A 19,013-nucleotide genomic window follows, 5' to 3' on the forward strand; every position below is an offset into this window, starting at 1 on the left:
GCTAGAGTTTAGGAGGCACAGAGTTGAAAAAGACACGGTGCCTGCCCCCGAAGAGTTCACATATAGAAAGAATAGACATGGGAAAAGTCAAGCCATGAAGTGCTACTTGCATTAATAATAGAAGTATTTATGGGATGGAGTGAAGGGATAGATGAGGTGAGTTCTACCTGGTCATATCAGGAAAAGTATCCCCAGACGAAATACACTTGAGGTGAGCCATGAATGAGAAATCAAGATTGTCATTAGGCGGGGGAGATAAGACAAAGTAATAATAATAATAATGGTAATAATAATAATTCTAAACAGCACAAAATGAAATGTATGGCATGGGAAGCAGTAGACGAGGCTGGCCGTGGCCAGATCGGGTCATGCCTTGAATGATAAGCAGAGAATTCTGGGCTTTATTTTGTAGACAATAGGGAGGCACTGAAGATTTTAAGCAGAAAGGTGACTCGACCAGATTTGCCTTTCAGAAAGAGCCCTCTGGCTGCCTTGTGGAGTGATTCTCCCTGGGGAAGAACCCCTTGAGAAGCTGTTATAATTGGCAAGCAGTTGCAGCGAGGAGGGAGCAGAGAGCACGGCTTATGAGATACTTACCGAAGAGGTAAAATACATGGAGCTCGGTGATCAATTGAATGTGAAGGGTGAAGGAGGTGGAGGAGTGAAAAGTTTCTAATTTGGGAGCTGGGTGCATAATGTTGCCAACAGCAAGAGAGGGAAGACAGGAGAAGGAGCAAATTTGGTGTGGTAGGGGGTGAGGGCAGTGTGCCATAGTAAGCTATGCTTGAGACACATTCAGCTTTGGATGAGCTGAGAAAAGGAAGACATGAGTGAAAAAGTTAGATGTACAAATCAGTCAACAGTTTAGTGGATGTACACAAGTGGGATGAGAATGAGTAACAAAGACAATGCTTGCAAATGTTAAAAGTGGTATCTTTTAGTGTTGGGCATGCAAACCCTGATTCAAAGAGTAGGGAGTGTGAGCATCTTTGACTCCTGATGTTGATGATTAAAGAGCCACCATTTTTCGTCTCTATTTCAGTGGTTCCCAACAGTTTAGGTGTAAGGGCCCCTTAAGATTAAAAAAAAAAAGAATCGCACTTCACCCACTCATACCTACAATAGTAGCTGTACTTTCAGTACTTACAGAGCGAGAAAAAGCACTTAAACATTTAAAGATCTGTGGATTTCTTGCACTGAGTGCCCTTCCATCCTCCTCAGGGGTCCTTGGTTCAAGACTGGGGACTGCTACAGATCATAAAGATGCAAGAGTTTATGGTCTGAAGGACACTTTCTTGTACTCAAAGTCTCAAGAGATTACACAGCTACATAGCTCCTCATGCCCAAAGAGATTCTCCAAAGAATGGCTGAACAGATGGCCCCCTCTTATCTGACACCAACATAAAATAATTAGTAATTCAGATAAAAACCAAGGTATCACTCTAGGTGTGTTATAAGTGTGAAGGCTACAAAAGGCTTGCCTTCAGACCTCTTTTTATATTAACATTTTTATTTTTGCTGATTACACAAGTCATGCATGTTCTTTATAGAAAAACTGGAAAACCCAAAAAAATCATAAGGATGAAAATTAAAATTACCTATAATACTACCACCCAGAAATAGCTACTACTAATAGGCGTGAAGCCTTGCAGTAGTTTTTCTATGAAAAAAATATATGTCCATAAATCTCCAATTGTCATCCTATGATATATATCATTTTGTATTGTGATTTTTTCACTTACCATTTATATCATGATCATTTTAGAATGTCACTAACTATTCCTCTAAAACCTGATTTCTAATGGCAGTAACTGTGATAGAGCACTACAGTCGAGGCCATGGGCTCTGGCATCACACAGACCTAGAACCAGACCCACACTCTTCATCCTAATAGCAGTATGGCCTGGGATGAGTTAGCCTCTCTGAGCTTCAGTGTTCTCATCTGCAAAATGGAGATGACAATGATACTGCCTTCAAAGAATTATTCTAATTATTAAAATTAATAATGAGTTTTAACAACTTCGCATAGCGTCTGGCAATAGTATACTGCTCAATAAATGTTAGCTGGAATCATTGTTGTATACTACTCAGTTGAATGGATATACCATAATTTTAACGAGTAGACATACGTCACACTGCAATGAACAGCCTTGTGCATATCTGTGATTCTTTTCTTATGATAATTTCCTAGAAGGGAGAATTCCTGGACCAAAGGGTATGAACCAATTTCAGGCTTGTGATTCATACTTCTAAATTGCCCTAGAAAAAATAGTTAGATCACTTTATACTAACACCAGCAATGTATGGGAGTGCCAGTTTCCCAACACACTTGCCAACAGTGAGTATTCTTATTTTTATTTTTATTTATTTTTATTTTTTAAGATTTTATTTATTTACTTGACAGAGAGAGACACAGCGAGAGAGAGAACACAAGCAGGGGGAGTGGGAGAGGGAGAAGCAGGCTTCCCGCGGAACAGGGAGCCCGATGCGGGGCTCGGTCCCAGGACCCCAGGATCATGACCTGAGCTGAAGGCAGATGCCCAACGACTGAGCCACCCAGGCGCCCCAAATACAGTGAATATTCTTATTTTTAAAATATCTTTGCCAATTTTATAAGAGAAGATGGCATCTTGAGGAGTTCTCTGTATTTTTTAATTACTAAAGATGCTTAACCCTACATTTTTAGTGACCAGTTGTGTTTCTTCTTTCATGAACTATCTCTTTATCTCTTCCAAGGTTCACCTCTCTACAAATTATAACTTCCTTCCTTCTTATTCCTCTACTGACCTGATGTCAGGTTGATGCTTCACAAAACAAAAATAAAGCAAACAGGAGTCAGAGAATTCAGATCTTCTCATCCCAGTGCAGGCAGAGAAGGCATAAACCCCTTCTGGTCCTACCTTGATTATCCTCTGCTGTTTTCAGGCTTTGCCACTGACTGTGACGTCAAGTCATTTCACCTCTCTAGACCTTGGTTTGCTAGCCTGTAAAACGTTAATGTGTAAGAGTTGTCGAACATCAGAATACTAGCATTCCCTGTGTTTGTAGAGCCTGCCGTATTGTCTTTCTTGGTCCTCCGTGCAACCTGGTAAGGTTTGGCCCAGCCAGAATTATGATCCTATTTGAGAGACGAAGATGCTGAGACACAAGTGAGCCGGGCCTCCTGACCCCTGGCCAGTGCCCTTTGTTCTACAAAAGCATTCTTCCTTCTGCCTATTTATCTCCATAATGTCCCACATTACCACCTGTACATACTGATTCTCTTCGTCCCCCCCCACCCTGCTGAGCAGGAGCCTGATGCGGGGCTCGATCCCAGGACCCTGGGATTGTGACCTGAGCCAAAGGCAGACGCTTAACGACTGAGCCACCCAGGCACCCCCCAATTCTCTTCCTATCCTTCCTTTTAATTTGCAGAGGCTGGGAGGAATTGGAGATGAATCTCAGTCCCCAGATGGCCAAGTGTAGGAGATAAGACATATTTTTAAGAAGTATAACTTAAGAGAAAAGATGATTCATACCTTATGTGGGACACAGAAACCATGCCATGAGAGGTCACAGAGGAGGAAGTGTTCGTCTTAAATTGGAGGGATTTAGGATGTATTTATGGAAGAGATCCTTTTGAGCTAAGGTGAGAGAGAAGATTTGTACACATGGAGTAGTGCGAAGGATGCTTTCGGGGTGGAGCTAGCTCTTTGGTGCCCTCCCCTAGGGATCCTGCTCGATACCAAGCTGTGGCTTTTTGCTACTAGGAATGTTCTTCCTGGTTTTCAAAGCCACACACAGGCCCTTCCAGAAAGATTCAGGGGGGGGAGACATTATTTCTCTTAGGCAGAGATAAAAGCTTTAAAAACATTTGGGAAATACCAGGATTCTAACATGAAAGCAAAATTATTGGCTGTTGGAGGACAAGGTCTATATCTGATATTTATTTCTATCTCACGTATTTTTTTTAAGATGGTGGCAAGTACACAGCAGGCACTCGGTGAATGTTTCCTGACTTGATTTATGGAATTGAACTCCAACTAGGTCAGTGTACAGGTCCTCAACTTTGTAGGTACAAATCCCAGAAGGCATAAAGGAAAACACTTTGGATACATGTATTTATTTGCATTTGTGTAAAGTGATGTATATAGAATGTTAGCATTTGAAGCAAGCCTTGAAACGGCAAAAAAAAAAAAAAAGTAAACAACCTAAATTTCCATTACTAGGGGACTAGTTAAATAAATACTGGTATAGGGGCACCTGGGTGGCTCAGTCTTTAAGCATCTGCCTTTGGCTCAGGTCATGATCCCAGGGTCCTGGGATCAAGCCCCGCATCGGGCTCCCTGCTCAGCGGGAAGCCTGCTTCTCCCTCTCCCACTCCCCCTGCTTGTGTTCCCTCTCTGGCTGTCTCTCTTTCTCTGTGTCAGATAAATAAATAAAATCTTTTCTAAATAAATAAATAAATACTGGTATATCCATACAATGGAATTCTATACAGCGGTTAAAAACGTAATTAAGAACACTTTATGTATCTCTTAGGACATAATTTTAAGTAAAAAGAAAAGAAGAAAAAATAAGGTGGTTAGTTTACATTTGTGTAAAACCAAAAGGAGAGTATGTGCTTATCGATGCAAAACAATTACATGGGATAAAATAAAAGCATACAAAAGAATCTGTTAATATTGATTGGCTTTGGAGAAGGGAGCCAAGTGACTACCAGACAGAGGTGGGAGAATTCCCTCCATTCTTTTGGGATTTTCTCTCTTTAAAACTGAGAAATATAATACACTTAACAAAGAGTGCGTAAAACAGATGTGTAAAATATACTGAAATATCATAAAGCAAATTCCCATATAGTCACTGCTGGGGTTGAAAAATAGAACCATTACCCACACCCACAAAAGCCCTGTGCCACCCACAAGAGATGCAGTTTTTACTGAATATCCTTCTGTACCCTGTCAATATATTAGCTCTTTAACAGGCACTTCCTCCCTTCCTTCCCACTCCTCACTAACATGCCGTGGACGTCTTCAGCAGTTTTCTGTAAAAATTAGTGCAGCGGCTTTTCCACAGCCAAATAAATAATAACAGTTAAAACTTATTGTATTCCAGGCTTTTCATCATTAATCAGTCTATATAATCAAGTCACTTAATCTTCACGACAATCCCATGAAGGGGTTGCTGTTGTCTTCATGGTGCGGATAGGAACACAGCGGAACAGAGGCAGTAAGTAACCGGTTCAAAGTGATATTGTGAATTATGGGGTGAGGAGCTGGGATTTGTATCCGGGGCAGATGTGTCCCAGAACACAAGTTCTTCACTGTTTACACTATTCCGCCTCTGGAACTTCTAGAACCCAGGCCCTGAGGCACTGTAGTCACTGACCCCTAGCAAGCAGAGATTTTGTTTTTGGCTGTGGGCCACCAGGGGGGAGCCCAAGCACTTGGCTCAGTCATGCCACACCCGGGGAAAGGCACAAGCAATTAAGAGGATGCAGTGAGTCTGGAGGTCTGGGGGATCACCCAGCTGGCAAACCCTACATTTCAATGACTTTCCTAGGACATCCGAGAAGTAAAATTCTGGTCAACTCTCCTAGTCTCACCTCTGAGCTCCTCCCGTGCCTTTAGAACTCAGTAGATATATATATATTTTTTAATGAACGAATAAAGTCTACCTAGAAACTAGAGCAGTCTAGGCACCTATCCTACAGAAATACTTGCAGAAATGGATGAGGATATCTGCTGCAGTATTGTTTGCAGTCGCAAAACTCTGCAATCAACTCAAGTGGTCTTTACCAGGGGACCGGATAAGTGGGCTACTGTCAAGAGACGCGGCACAGCGTGACAGTTAGGGATGTGGGCTCTGAGCCAGGACACCCAGGTTTGCATCCTGGCTCCACTACTTATCAGCACAGGTTTGGACAAGCCCCCCGACCTTACTGGGCGTCAGTCCCTGCATCCGTAAACCAGGGATAACGAAAAGACCTACCTCATAGCCTGGTTGCAAGGAGCTCATTCATGGTTTCTGACATCTAGTAAGTACTCACATCTTACCTATTACTACAGCCACTCATGAGATGAAATATTATGTAGCTGTTAAAAAGAGGTAGATCAGGCGCCTGGGTGGCTCAGTCGGTTAAGCATCTGCCTTCGGCTCAGGTCGTGATCCCAGGGTCCTGGGATCGAGCCCCACATCGGGCTCCCTGCTCAGTGGGGAGTCTGCTTCTCCCTTTCCCTCTGCCTCTCCCTCTGCTTGTGCTCTCTTTGTCTCTCTCTCTCAAATGAATAAATAAAATCTTTAAAAAAGAAAGGTAGATCTATATACACTGATGTGAACAGATATTGAAGATATATATTTTAGATAAAAGAAAACAAGTTCAGAATAATATGTCTGAGAGAACATCAATTATGCAAAAAGCTTTTGAAAAAAATCTACATGTGCATATGCATAGGAAGAAAGCCTGCAAGGAGACACAAAACCGCTCAGCAACATTATTTCTGGGGAGTTGTGTGAGGGGGATTCTCCCTTTGACTTTATACACTTCGTGTATGTGTATATATATATATGTGTGTGTGTATATACACAAACATATGTATACATATATACATACACATACATTTATATGTATGTATTTTATAACAAGCATTTATTATTCTTGGGAGAAAAATAAATAAATAGGGAAGACTTTTAAATCATGAGAGGCTTGGCAAAGAACAAGGCAGTGGGAAGAAGACCCCCCTCCCATGTGCTACAGATTCCTCTCTCAATCCAAGGTAACACTGAATGATGGCACCCCCTCTCACAGCACTGCCTTTCTACCTGACAGCATGGCACTAAGAGAGAAGACACACATCTCATTGGTACCGAACCTTGTTATGTGTTCCTAAAATAATTCTTGCAAGGGAGCCAAAAACTGAGGTTCTGCTTCAGATGCTCTCCCTTAATGAATAAATCATGGAGACTCGGATTGTCAAACTGGAAGGGACCTTAAAGATTATCTAGACCAATCCCCTCATTTATTTTTTTTAAAGATTTTATTTCTTTATTGGACAGAGAGATAGAGAGAGCCAGAGAGCACAAGCAGGGGGAATGGCAGAGGGAGAGGGAGAAGCAGGCTCCCTGGGAGCCCGATGTGGGGCTCCATCCCAGGCCCCTGGGATCCTGACCTGAGCCCAAGGCAGACGCTTAACCGACTGAGCCACCCAGGCGCCCCCAACCCCCTCATTTACAAACAGAAAGAATGAAATGGGTTCCTGAGAAGTTAGTTGTCAAGCAATCTGGAGAAATGAAGTTTATTCTCCAGTGAAAAGAATCAGAGATACATCCCCATGGGGAGCATTTTATTCTAAGGCCAATTAATGCAATACATCTGAAACCTCTATACACTGCTGGTGGGAGTATAAGTTAGTAAACCATTTTGGACAGCAATCTGACAATATCTCCCAAAGGTGAAGATTCTCATCCCCTGTGATGGAACGATTCCTTTCTAGATATATACCCAACAGTCACCTAAGAATATCTATAAAAGACTGATCATAATAGCCCTAACTGTGAGCCAAAAACTGGAAACAGCCTAAATGTCCATAAACAGCAGAACGGATAAATAAATCATGGCATATTCATTAAATGGAATGCTATACAATGGCGAAAAAAATATGACCTAGAGTCACATGTCACAACATGGATGATTCACAAATATAACAGTGAATTTTAAAAAATTGGACCAGAATATATCCCATTGATATAAATTTTTAAACCACGCGAAGAAGTGGTATATGCTGTTTAAAGACATATACGTATGTAGTAAAAGTATAAAGAAGTGCATGAGAATCATAAACACCAAATCCAGGAGAGTGGTTACTTCGGAGGGAGGTGGGGGGGGAGGGAGTTTTAATCATAGAAGGATAGACAGAGGGTTTCAAGTCTACTGGTGATGTTTTTTTCTTAATCTGGATGGTGGGTATTCGGATTCTTATTATGTCATTCTTTGTATCTTTTTGAGCATAGAAAAAATTTTCACAGCACACTGGTTGAAAGAATGTAACAAATCTCATGGTGAAAAGAATCCACACTTTTGGGATGTAACAAAATAACAAAAGAAATGTATAAGATCCAAATGCTGCCCTCCAAGTGACAGGAATATTCCTTAAACCTGTTTCATTTTCCTGGGACTAGTTTCACAGGAGGGAACCTGCCGGAGAAGCAGCAGTAGACCGAGAATCAGGAGATGAGGGTTCCACTCTCTCGGATACTCATCAGCTTTGGAAAGGAGAACAATTTGATTAGTCTGTCAATTTTTCTCGCATTTAAAAAGGCAGTATTGGACTAGATTATCTGATAAGTTTTTTTCCACATGACAATTTCTCCCAGGTTTTTTTGGTTCTGGGTTTTTGAGCAGCAAGTCCCAAAACTGTGTCTGCTAAAGTGTTTTCCATGTAGAAAAGCGTTCCCTGGTCAAATCCGTTTGGGATCTACTGGGTTAAACAAAAGTAAATGGATTTATTTATGGCAGTCCAGCTCAGAGCCTTTTAATATGCTTATATATACATTGTGACTCTCTTAAGAGGAGAATTCGGTTTTGAAGCATTTTCAAAAACAAAAAAAATATTGGACCACGGAATGCACCCCCACACTACCACCACCACCACTCCTTATTTTAAAAACAGAATCTATTAACATTCTCTCAGAACAGTGTTCTGTGAGACATCAGCGTGCTCAGTGCTGTCCAAGAAGGAATTTGTCTCACTTGCTATTTCAGTTGCGGATGTGGGGTTAGAATCCCTTATAAGGGAGGAATGGCGTCTCACGGTATAGCTCCCCATAGAATGGGTTTCTTCTGAGTGTCCCTGGCCAGTTGAGAAGGATTATCTGCTTGGGCTTCATGAGTGACAGCCCCTCCTATCTGGCTCTGTGGCAGACTGAACATCAGAAACTTCTGGGGATCTATACTTAGAAGTGCTGCATCGCAAATACACTCTCTAATTCTGGCTCTTGGGCCTCTGTTAAATTTGCTGCTTCAAGCCATACTTCCTCCTCTGGGTGATTTTGGAACTGAAGGGTGCTCTGGCGCAGAGCTCCAGAGATACTTGGCAGGAGAGCAGAGTGCCTAGGGGAACAACTTTCCATGTGTCTTCTCCCCCCACCCCCTGCAAGAGTTTGCAGGAAGCAGGACTGCAAGCAAGACGAGGACCCAGCCAGGAAAAGAGGGACTCTGTCTTCTTTCAGGGACACGACACTTATCACTTTCACTCGCAGCACCTCCTTTTCAGGGAGGGTTTCCTTAGAAGGCTCCCAAGTTCTCTGGAACCATATCCCACAGGGCCTCTTAAAAGGTGATGTACCTGAGGGCCTTTAGTCTAGAAACAAGGATTCCTTTGGACAAGTCAGGAACTCAGGTGAACTAGACCTAGAGCCTTTTAAAGGCTTTCGGTTCTTTTGAACGATCAAAAAGAAAACAGAAAAGTCCGTTCTCTTGCATTCGGCATGCACCGTGCTCTCGATGGAAACGGGCGGCAGCTGCTGTCTCGATTCCACCCCGCCCCAGGCCAGCCCAGCTACCTGCTTGTCCACAACGCCCAGAGGCCTAGCCCTGCCTGCCTACCAAAGGCGGGATAAACCGTAGCTACCCACACAGTCTCGGGCCCGCTTCCCAGGCTGGGGCGTTGGGCCCGGTGCCAGGAAAGGTACGGAGCCCAGAAGGAGCAGGGTGCTTGACTCCAGGAGAGGTGAGCCCCATTGCACAGCACGCCAAGCTACACTTTCAGGAGTGCAGAGGTACCTCCTGAACGCATGGGGTAGGAAGGAAAGCAAGGGAAGAAGCAGAGGGCTTCAGGGAAGACGGATTGAACCAGGAAGCAAGGGCGGAGAGTAGGATGCGCCTTCAGCACCAGGCTCCTAAGGCAGAGCCCAGTCTACTCCAGGGAGGCACTCCTGCGTCCTGTGTGCGGACTAGACATTCATCTGCTCAGGAGACCTGCTCTGAGGTCCCACGTTTCCTCTCTCCTCCCTTTGCAGCCAGTGCTTTCCACACCCCTTCCCTTCCCTCCCGCCAGGAAATCCACCCTTGGACGAAAGGCATGTCATTGAGAACAAACACAAATGAACAAACAAACAAGCAAGCAAACAAAGAAAGGAAGAATAGCCCTCTCCTCTCTAAGAAGCAAACTGTGGACCTTCCTCTTATTCATTAGTTGCTCACATTGGCTTGAGTTTCTGTTGTTCCTGGGCACCTTTTTGTCCGCCCCCCCCCCCCCCGGAGTCCAAGCAGTGGCCACTTCATCGTGGGCATTTGTTTTTAATGCAAGTTTCCCCCCAAAGGCACATGCAGGCAGCAGGTAGGGGGACACACACACACACACACACAGACACGCGCGCGCGCACACACACACACACACAGTACCTCCGGCGCGTCCCTTCCCTCAGTCCTTTCCCCTCAGCCAGCCGAATAAGGAGAAAGGGCAAGGCTGGGGCATCATCTCTCCGTGGCCTACCTTCGGATTCCGGCAGGTCTGAGGAGCAGGCTGCAACTGGCCGCCGGCAGGCCGGCGCGGGGCTGCCTCTGTGAATCAGCAAAGGAGTCCCTGAGACAGGGATGCTGCCAGCTGCTGGAGGCACACTCTCCCTCCGTCTCTCCCACCTTGCTGCCCTCTTCGCTGTCTCCCCCTCCCCCTCGGCTCTCAGAGCCGCTGGGTGTTGCTATGCAATCGCATCAGGACTAACAGCGTTGCTCTGACCTCCGGCAAAGGTACCCTTGACTGGGCGAATGCAGAAAGCGCAAGGACAGTTTTGTGAAACTACCAGAGCCTCAGCGGCTCTCGCGGAGATTTCAGTTCTTGAGAAGCAGAGGAGGAAAGCGGAAGAGGCTGAGAGGCAGAGGGGGAGATGGGGGGGGAGGCTTCCACTGGGGAGGAGGAGACAAAAGAGGCCCGGAGATCAATACGAGCGGCTGAGTGAGGAGCCTGGGCCCCAACTTCCCCAGATCTAGCCCAGAGCCAAAGCCAACTTCAGAGCCAGAAGCTGGCAGCGTCCCTCAGTAGCCAGTCCAGGATTCGGCTTCTGTGTTGGAGGTTGAAACACTCTGCTCTAGAATTGTCACTGGTACCCAAGGCACAGCCTTGGGCCAGGGCAGACCTCCAGTCATCCCCGAAGTTCTCGGCTCACCCCTGTTAGAGCTACATGGAGGAAAAAACCTCCACGATGAAGGAAACAAAGTGGACCCTGAATGATTGGAGAGAATATATTTCCTCCATGCCTTGCCTCAGCAACGACCCCCGTCATTCTCCCCGCTTCTGTCCACACCAGCCCCTTACTCCTCTATCACCCCTGTTGAAGAGAAGAGGGTATAAGCCCCAAACATCCTGAGAGAATTCGGAAGATCCACGCAATGGACAGAGGGGATTATATCCCTTTACAGAGTGCCCGGCACACAGTAGGTTACTTAATATTTGTTAAATGAGTAAATTGGGTGGATGCATGCATGGATGGATGGATGGATGGAAGGATGGATGGATGGATTGAATAGCAGTCAAAAAGTCACCATCGCTAGGGGCGCCTCGGTGGCTCAGTCGTTAAGTGTCTGACTTCAGCTCAGGTCATGATCTCAGGGTCCTGGGATCGAGCCCGTGTGGGGCCCCCTGTTCCTTGAGGGGCCTGCTTCTCCCTCTCCCTCTGCCCCCCGCCCTGCTTGTGTGCACGCACACACTCTCTCTCCCTCTGTCAAATAAATAAATAATCTTTAAAAAAAAAAAGTCACCATCCCCATCCTCCTACACAAACAAACATACTCATATGTAAAGCTCTAGCAGCTCCAGGCCAGGGAAAAGGATAAGAGAAGCATTCTTCTTTCCTCCTTCCACTTCTGAGAACAGGGTGCATGAAAGAAGAGAAACAGATTGGTATGGGGGGGGTTGGGGGTGTTGCTTAACTTCAGTGATTTGCATCTAAAAATTCTATAAGCTCTGATGGCACTGGAATGTAGATCAGAACATAAGACCTGGGTCTAGTGTTTACAGAGTGTCTACAGGGATTGAGAATTGTTGTTGTTGTTGTTGTTGTTGTTGTTGAAAATCCTCAGCTAGGAAATAATTAGTGTGTAAGTTATGTGTGTGTTTTCTTTTGAGATGAGATTTTTAAAAACTTCAGCTGCTGTTTCCAGTACAAGTTTAACGATAAGGCCTAATCTCTATAAAACAAGCAAACAAAATGGGAACCAAATGCCCCCTCCCCGCCCCCCAGATAGGCTTTCAGAGCTGTTTGCCCTTCCTGCTTGGCCAAACCAGGAGCAGCCAGGCCTCCACGAAGGCGCAGAAAGGGCCTTTGATTTCTGAAGGAACTTTTGGAAGCACATCCAGCTTCTCAATCTACACACCCTCAACGGAGCATTTCTTAGCTCCGCAGCCTAGCCCGGGACTGGCCCTGAGTCCCAGCCCCAGGCTTAGCCCTGGCAGCTTGCAGGGCTTCTCAACACCATCCAGACCTAGGGCCCCAGGAGTCCTTTACAACTGACTTGGAATGACCTGGAAGGGAGAGTTGGCTCGAAGAACGACCGGAGGGAACAATCTGAGAAATTATTTGGGCCAGCACAGATGCAGAATGACCACAACAGACATACACCAAACCCTACTCACCCGGACTCACTACTCACCCTGGCACCAGCTCACCAGTAGGCCAAACACAACCAGAGTCTAGGTCTAGACGGAGGAAGGAGAGTGAGGAGGATGGGGTACTTGCTCCCTCTTTGGCTGCAGGTGACCTTATCCACATCACAAGGGGCCCTTGGAATAATCTTTTTCTTTTTCTACCTCAAGAGAAAGCATTCACCCTGCAGATAGAAAAGGACAGTATCTGCCTCCACGAAAATAAGCCCACAGAGTTTGTTTTGAGGGGTATAAGAAAAGACTTCCCCAAATCTCTTTCCCACTGACCCCATCACGATGGACAAGACCTCCCTTCCTTATTTCTGTTTAAGGCATCAACGGTCCCTGTGAAAATGGGAAGGGCTTTGCACACATTATTTGCTCATGTTATCCTCACCACACACTTAAAATAGCTTCTCGTATCGTCCCCACTTTACAGATAAAGCACTGTGACATAGTGAGGTTAAATGACTTGTCTAAGGTCACACAGCTGATGTGTGATGGAGGTTGACTTATCCCTGATCTCTCTGGGCAACGTCCACCTGATGAACCACTGCTAAGGGCTTCCGTTCATCCAGTCCTGGCCTGAACAGATGCCAGGCCTAGGTAGGTCACTGAGACAAATGTGATTAGAGCAGAAGAATTCCCCAGATAGTTATTCTATCCTTTGTGCCTTTCTCAAGCTATTTCCTCTACTCAAACTGCCTCCCGTCCTTTGGTTAGTGACACAGGGACCTTAGAGGCCAGAGTTCTCTCCCTGAAGAATTCCAAGTGAGCAGACCCCACAAAAGAAATTGGTTAAGGGGCATGTGGGTGGCTCAGTCGGTTGAGCATCTGACTCTTGGTTTCGGCTCAGGCCATGATCTCAGAGTCCTGGGATCGAGCTCCGTGTCGGGCTCCACGCTTGGCGTGGAGTCTGTTTGTCCCTCTCTCTCTCTGCTCTTCCCCCTGCTCTTTCTCTCTCTCTCATAAACAAATAAAATAAAAAGAAAGAGGGGCGCCTGTGTGGCTCGGTCGGTTAAGCATCTGCCTTCGGCTCAGGTCATGATCTTGGGGTCCTGGGATCGAGCCCCGCATCAGGCTCCCTGCTCAGGGGGGAAACTACTTCTCCCTCTCCCTCTTCCTCTCCCACTGCTTGTGCACTTTCTCTCCCTCTCTCTCTCTGTCAAATAAAGAAATATAATCTTTTTTTTTTTAAAGAAAGAAATTGGTTAAGGCCGTGCATGGAGTATGAAAAGGAAAAGACAAATGATCTTGAGATGAGATGGAGTTCTCTGGTTTGCCATGGTTCCCACGTAGCCCATGGTACTTCTCTACTTTCCTGTATTTGGTCAACTTGCTTAGCTCCTGTGGGCTTTTCACTATGTGCCATCTCACAGGCCACCGAAGGTACATACCTTATTGTTGTTGGTCTCCTGAGGCATTTGGAGAAGAGTTGTGTGTTTTGTTTCCTGGAGGGTGTTGGGATAGACAGAGTTTCTAGTTGTGTTGCAGGAGAGGTAAGATCTTTCCTTACCAACTAGACACATAAGTCCGCTCTGACATCTAAACCCCAAGGAGACTCTTTCGCACCCAGGGGACATCTGGACAAATAAGAGCAAGCACATAGGCTAGCTTTAACTATTTCCCTGAGGAGGGCAGAAAAAAATCGAAGTAGTTTGGGCCATAAGCTCTGACTGCGGCTTCACCTTGATAACCTGTAGAAGGATGCCTGAGACCCATCCTGGTATCACTGAGCAGGACTCTGCTAGGTGGACAATAGGTCGGGCATTTCTCGGTAGGTAGAGAGAAAGCGTGTGCAAAGGCACAAAGCGCAGAGAACTCAGCTTGCTAAGGGACTGCAAGTACTAGTTAAGTATGGCTAAGTTAAGGTAGGGATATGGGTGGGAAATGGGAGGTGGCAGGAGATGAAGCTATGGAAGCACACGAGAAGGTGCTAGAACACTATGCTAAGGGTCATACAAGATAATTTTCAAAGGCAAGCAGCATGATCAGATTTATGGTTTAGAAATATTATTCTTTCATTTCAATAGGATGATAAGTGCAATGAAGGATGAATTGGAGGGGGGGAAAGGCCAGAAGCTTGAATGCTGAGTAGGAGGTGGTTGCAGGTACTCATCTGCTGGGGGCCTGAACCAGAGGAGTTGGTAGTGAGGGTGAAACAGTACCCTCTCGGGGTGCCTGCGTGGCTTAGTCGGATAGGCGTCTGCCTTCAGCTCAGGTCATGATCCCAGGGGCCTGGGATCAAACCCTGCCCCGTGGTGGGGTTCCCTGCCCAGCGGGGAGTCGGCTTCTCCCTCTCCCTCTGCCTCTCTGCCGGCTTGTGTGCTCTCTCTCTCTCAAATAAATAAATAAAATCTTAAAAAAAAAAAAAAAAAAACCAGTACCCTCTCCCAGTGGATCTTCGTCATATGATCCTTTCCTTTTTTTCATTTCTTCCTAGCCTATTTGCTAATAGTCATAAGCGAAATAAACTGTGAATAGTTTTTTCGTCCTTTGAGGGAGGGTGCGTGGGGGGAGAGGTAACCTAGGTAATGTCCATTGCCGTTCCACAACCTTATTCATTGGCTCCCTGACCATGTTTATCAAGACTACTTCAGATTGTTTCTACTCTTCTCAAACGCCCAACCCGAGCCCACCTACTTCAGCAAATAATCTCCATTCTTGCTTTACTGAGAAGGTAGGAGCTACTCCTGCAAATTCTTTTCTGCCTCAGAATTTCTTCCAGTTTTCTTCCCCCTCTATCATCCCCAGACAAAGCAAACCCCCATTTTCCCCCTCCTTAAGGTCAATACCTCTGCTCATTATCTCACAACATTCTCTTCTTATCTCCTCTGGGACTTTTTCCATAAATTTTCTTTCTCTTGCTTTCATCTTCAGTCTTTTCCTTGCCTCTGACACTTTCCCTGCTGTCTAAAAACATGTGAGGAGCAGGAATTCTGCTGACTTCTGTGAGCTGAGAAGTGGGAAGAATCTTTCCCTAGAGAAAGGCCCCCTCACACCTACCCCCTTGCCGCAACCCACCACACACACATAACCGCGTCAAGACTGTTTTTACAGACAAGTTGGAGAGGGTTTAGAGGGAAATAAAGTCATCAGGGCAAAGAATTCCCAGGTTTTAGGTCGGGCTGGGAAGTAAAAAGCAGCATTAAGAAAATGCAGAGGGTAAGAATAATATCCTCTGGGGAGCCTGGGTGGCTCAGTCCATTGAGCATCCGACTCTTGATTTCGGCTCAGGTCATCTTCTCAGGATCATGAGATTGAGCTCCTTGTCGGGCTCTGCAATGGGCATGGAACCTGCTTAAGAATCTCTCTCCCTCTCTCCCTCCCCCCCTAAAAAATAAAGAAAGAAGAATAATAAACCTCTGTCAGTTATTCACAGAGTGGTTTTTACCACTTTGTTTTATTTATCTAGCAAAGATTGCTTCCAATGAATGGGGGATTTCATGCAACAAAACCAAAAGGGTTAAGTAGAGGGACAGACGAAGGTGAAATGCCTCAGGAGAAGTTGGGATGTGAGAAGGAGTCAGACAGTAGGAGGAGGGGTTTCATCAAGTGTTTATGACATAGACAAGGAAGCAGGAAATTAGGAGACATGTTGGAGGAACACGTTAGGATGTCGGGGCACAATGCTGAAAAGGCTGGATTTTGTCACTGGAGTTGATAAGGAACAATGCAAAGGCATGACAGACGGAGAATTGAAGTCTCAGTGTTGTCCCAGTCGATGTTCTGAGCATCCTCTGCGGCTTTTGTTGAACATCTCAAAATGCAGAACTCATCTTACACACTTGGTTACCTTCCACCCTCTTCTACTGTTCTTAAAGCTTCTGCTAAATCAGAGCCAGCAGCTGGGATGTTATATAACCAAATATTATGTTCTGTTTGTTTTCAAATATATTCCATTTAGGCCACCATCATTTCAGTTACAGTTAAAGTGGAAAGAACACTGAATTAGGGGTCAGAAGACAAAGGTTTTAATCCCAAATTTGCTACTGTATTGCTGTTAACCTTTTTGATCCATGGGTTTTTTTTTCCTCTTCCAGCTAGAGGATAATATCTGCCTTGTTCACTTGATTAAGTTGTGAATCAAACAGGATAATGAATGTGAACATATATTGAATATATTGAAATTGTGAAGTGCTATTCAAATATAAAAGATTGTGATTTCCATTGCTTCAAGGTCCTAGTGGCTTTCCTATCTGCAGAAGACATAAAGACCAGAGAATCTAATATTACACTGTATGTTAACCAACTGGAATTAAAATAAAAACTTAAAAAAAAAGAAGAAGAAGACATAAAGACCCAGAGTAGATTACAGCAAAGGTAGCAGTGCCAAGAATGTAACTAGCTCTGGTTTCCATGATAGATCAGATATTATGGTGCTTTAAGAGGACATACCAACAAGGCACTCAGAGTCTTATTAATCATCCCTCACGTTATCAATCTCCCCATCCCCCTGGCCAGCCCAGGATGCCAAACACACGCACACATACTAACAACATTTACGTACGAGACTCCAGGATAGGATATACAATGCAATAAGAACCACTGGTTTTCTAGGCTACACAGAACAGCTACCGATTTCTACTTTGATTATGTTGAGGTTGCTGGGGCAAGGTGGGCGTTTCTTGCTCAGAACTTGCATTGAGAGCGGAGAGAGCTAACATTTTTGAGCTCACACTCTGGGCCAAACACAGTGTAAGGCACTTGCCTTGTGTTACCTCCTATGATTCTCACAAGCACTTGGTGAGGGAGGTGAGGATTCGTGTTCCCAGCTCTACAAACAATGAAACTACAGCTCAGTGATGTTAAGTAACTTGTTCAAGTTTATTAAGCTGGTAAGAAACTCAAGCTGGGATTCTGTCCCAACTCCATCCGACTCCAATGCTGATGCTCTTCCAACTTCTCTCCTTCCAGACAGGGCCTCAATATTAAAAGTAGGGCACATCCTAGAAATCACCACTTCTCAGCGCATTCAAAAGCACATAGTGGCATAACATCTGGCCAGTCCCTTGGTCACCGACAGGTAGAAGCCCCTTCTGAGGATACTCTGAAATACTTTTAAATTTAAGTTGCTTTGGAATCTAAAGCAAGCCTGGGCCCAAAAGACAAGAGTTATCAATCTTTTACATCTGGTAGTGATCTCCCTACCGCACACAGAAGAAAGGCAAGATACTTGCCTGGCAGAGGCAAAATTAAAATTTCAAGGTGAGAATCGGTCAGTGATAAAAGGATGCCTCACACAGTGTTGTTCAGCCAATAGCCAATCAAACTCTAGCCTCCCCTCTGCTTCAGTCTTAAATTAAATCTTACAGGAGTGGGTAGAGTCTGTAGGTACCGACTTGGTATGGCTTAAGGAGGACTGAAATGCTATTACTAATCAAAATGACTTCCCGCACTGGTCCTGCCAGGAGGCCTACGGTTCCCTCTTAATCACTTCTTTCAGGTTAAGGCATCTGTCAAAATATAAGTGCTATCTTCAGTCACTATACATTATCCTCATTAGTTTATCACTTTCATTCTAATCACCAGACAGGTAGGAGACACAGGGCAAATGGCTTTGAAGGGGAAGGGAGAGGGAAAGATTCAATGTGACATTTGATGGGCAGCTAGAGTCCAGCAGGGCCAGATCAAGATATTTAGAAACCCAAAGCACCGAAGAGATCATGTTATAAACCCCACACACCCATATAGAATTTAAGATAAAAATAATACCAACCTGTAAAATAAGTATAAAGTGGCTCAACAAAAATCTGATCTTTCCCATAATTACTACCGTAATTCTTTTTTTATTGCCATATAATTCAATCTTGAAGAATATACAATTCAGGAACGCATGGGTGGCTCAGTCGGTTAAGTGTCTGCCTTGGGCTCAGGTCATAATCTTGGGGTTCTGGGATCGAGCCCCACATCAGGTTTCCTGCTTAGCAGGGGTCTGCTTCTCCCTCTCCCTCTGTGCTTGCTCTCTCTCAAGTAAATAAATTTGGAAAAAAAAGAGTATACAATTTAATGACTCCTAGTATATTCAGAGTTGGGCAATCATCACCACAAGCAATTTTAAAACACTTTCATCACCCTCCCTCTGCCAAAACCCCCATTTCAGTCACTCCCACCCCCCTCCCAGCCCTAGGCAACCACCAGTCTACTTCCTGTCTCTGTAGATTTTCCTATTCTGTACATTTTACATAAGTGGAATCACATACAATATGTTTTTGTGTCTGCCTTCTTTGACTTGGCATAATGTTACCAAGGTTCTCCCATGTTGTAGCACATATCAGTACTTCATTCCATTTGATGGCTGAATGCTATTCCACTATGTGGATCTGCCACATTTTACTTAATCCATTCCTCAGTTGGTAGACATTTGGGTTGTTTCCCCTTTTTGGTTATTAGGAG

The 19,013-nt window shown here is 44.9% G+C and overlaps 1 protein-coding gene across 2 annotated transcripts in view; it reads right to left on the reverse strand.

The window, feature by feature from the left end:
* The window catches only part of DRP2 (dystrophin related protein 2), a 39,212-nt gene extending 28,359 nt beyond the window's left edge, over nt 1-10,853 (reverse strand). For both annotated transcript variants that reach the window (XM_078065513.1, XM_078065512.1), the window contains exon 1: nt 10,473-10,853. The gene's annotated coding sequence lies outside the window, so the exon portion shown is untranslated. The remainder of the gene's footprint in view (nt 1-10,472) is intronic.
* Nucleotides 10,854-19,013: the final 8,160 nt, after the last annotated feature.

The sequence above is a fragment of the Halichoerus grypus genome, chromosome X, assembly GCF_964656455.1.
Source record: "Halichoerus grypus chromosome X, mHalGry1.hap1.1, whole genome shotgun sequence".
NCBI lineage: Eukaryota > Metazoa > Chordata > Mammalia > Carnivora > Phocidae > Halichoerus > Halichoerus grypus.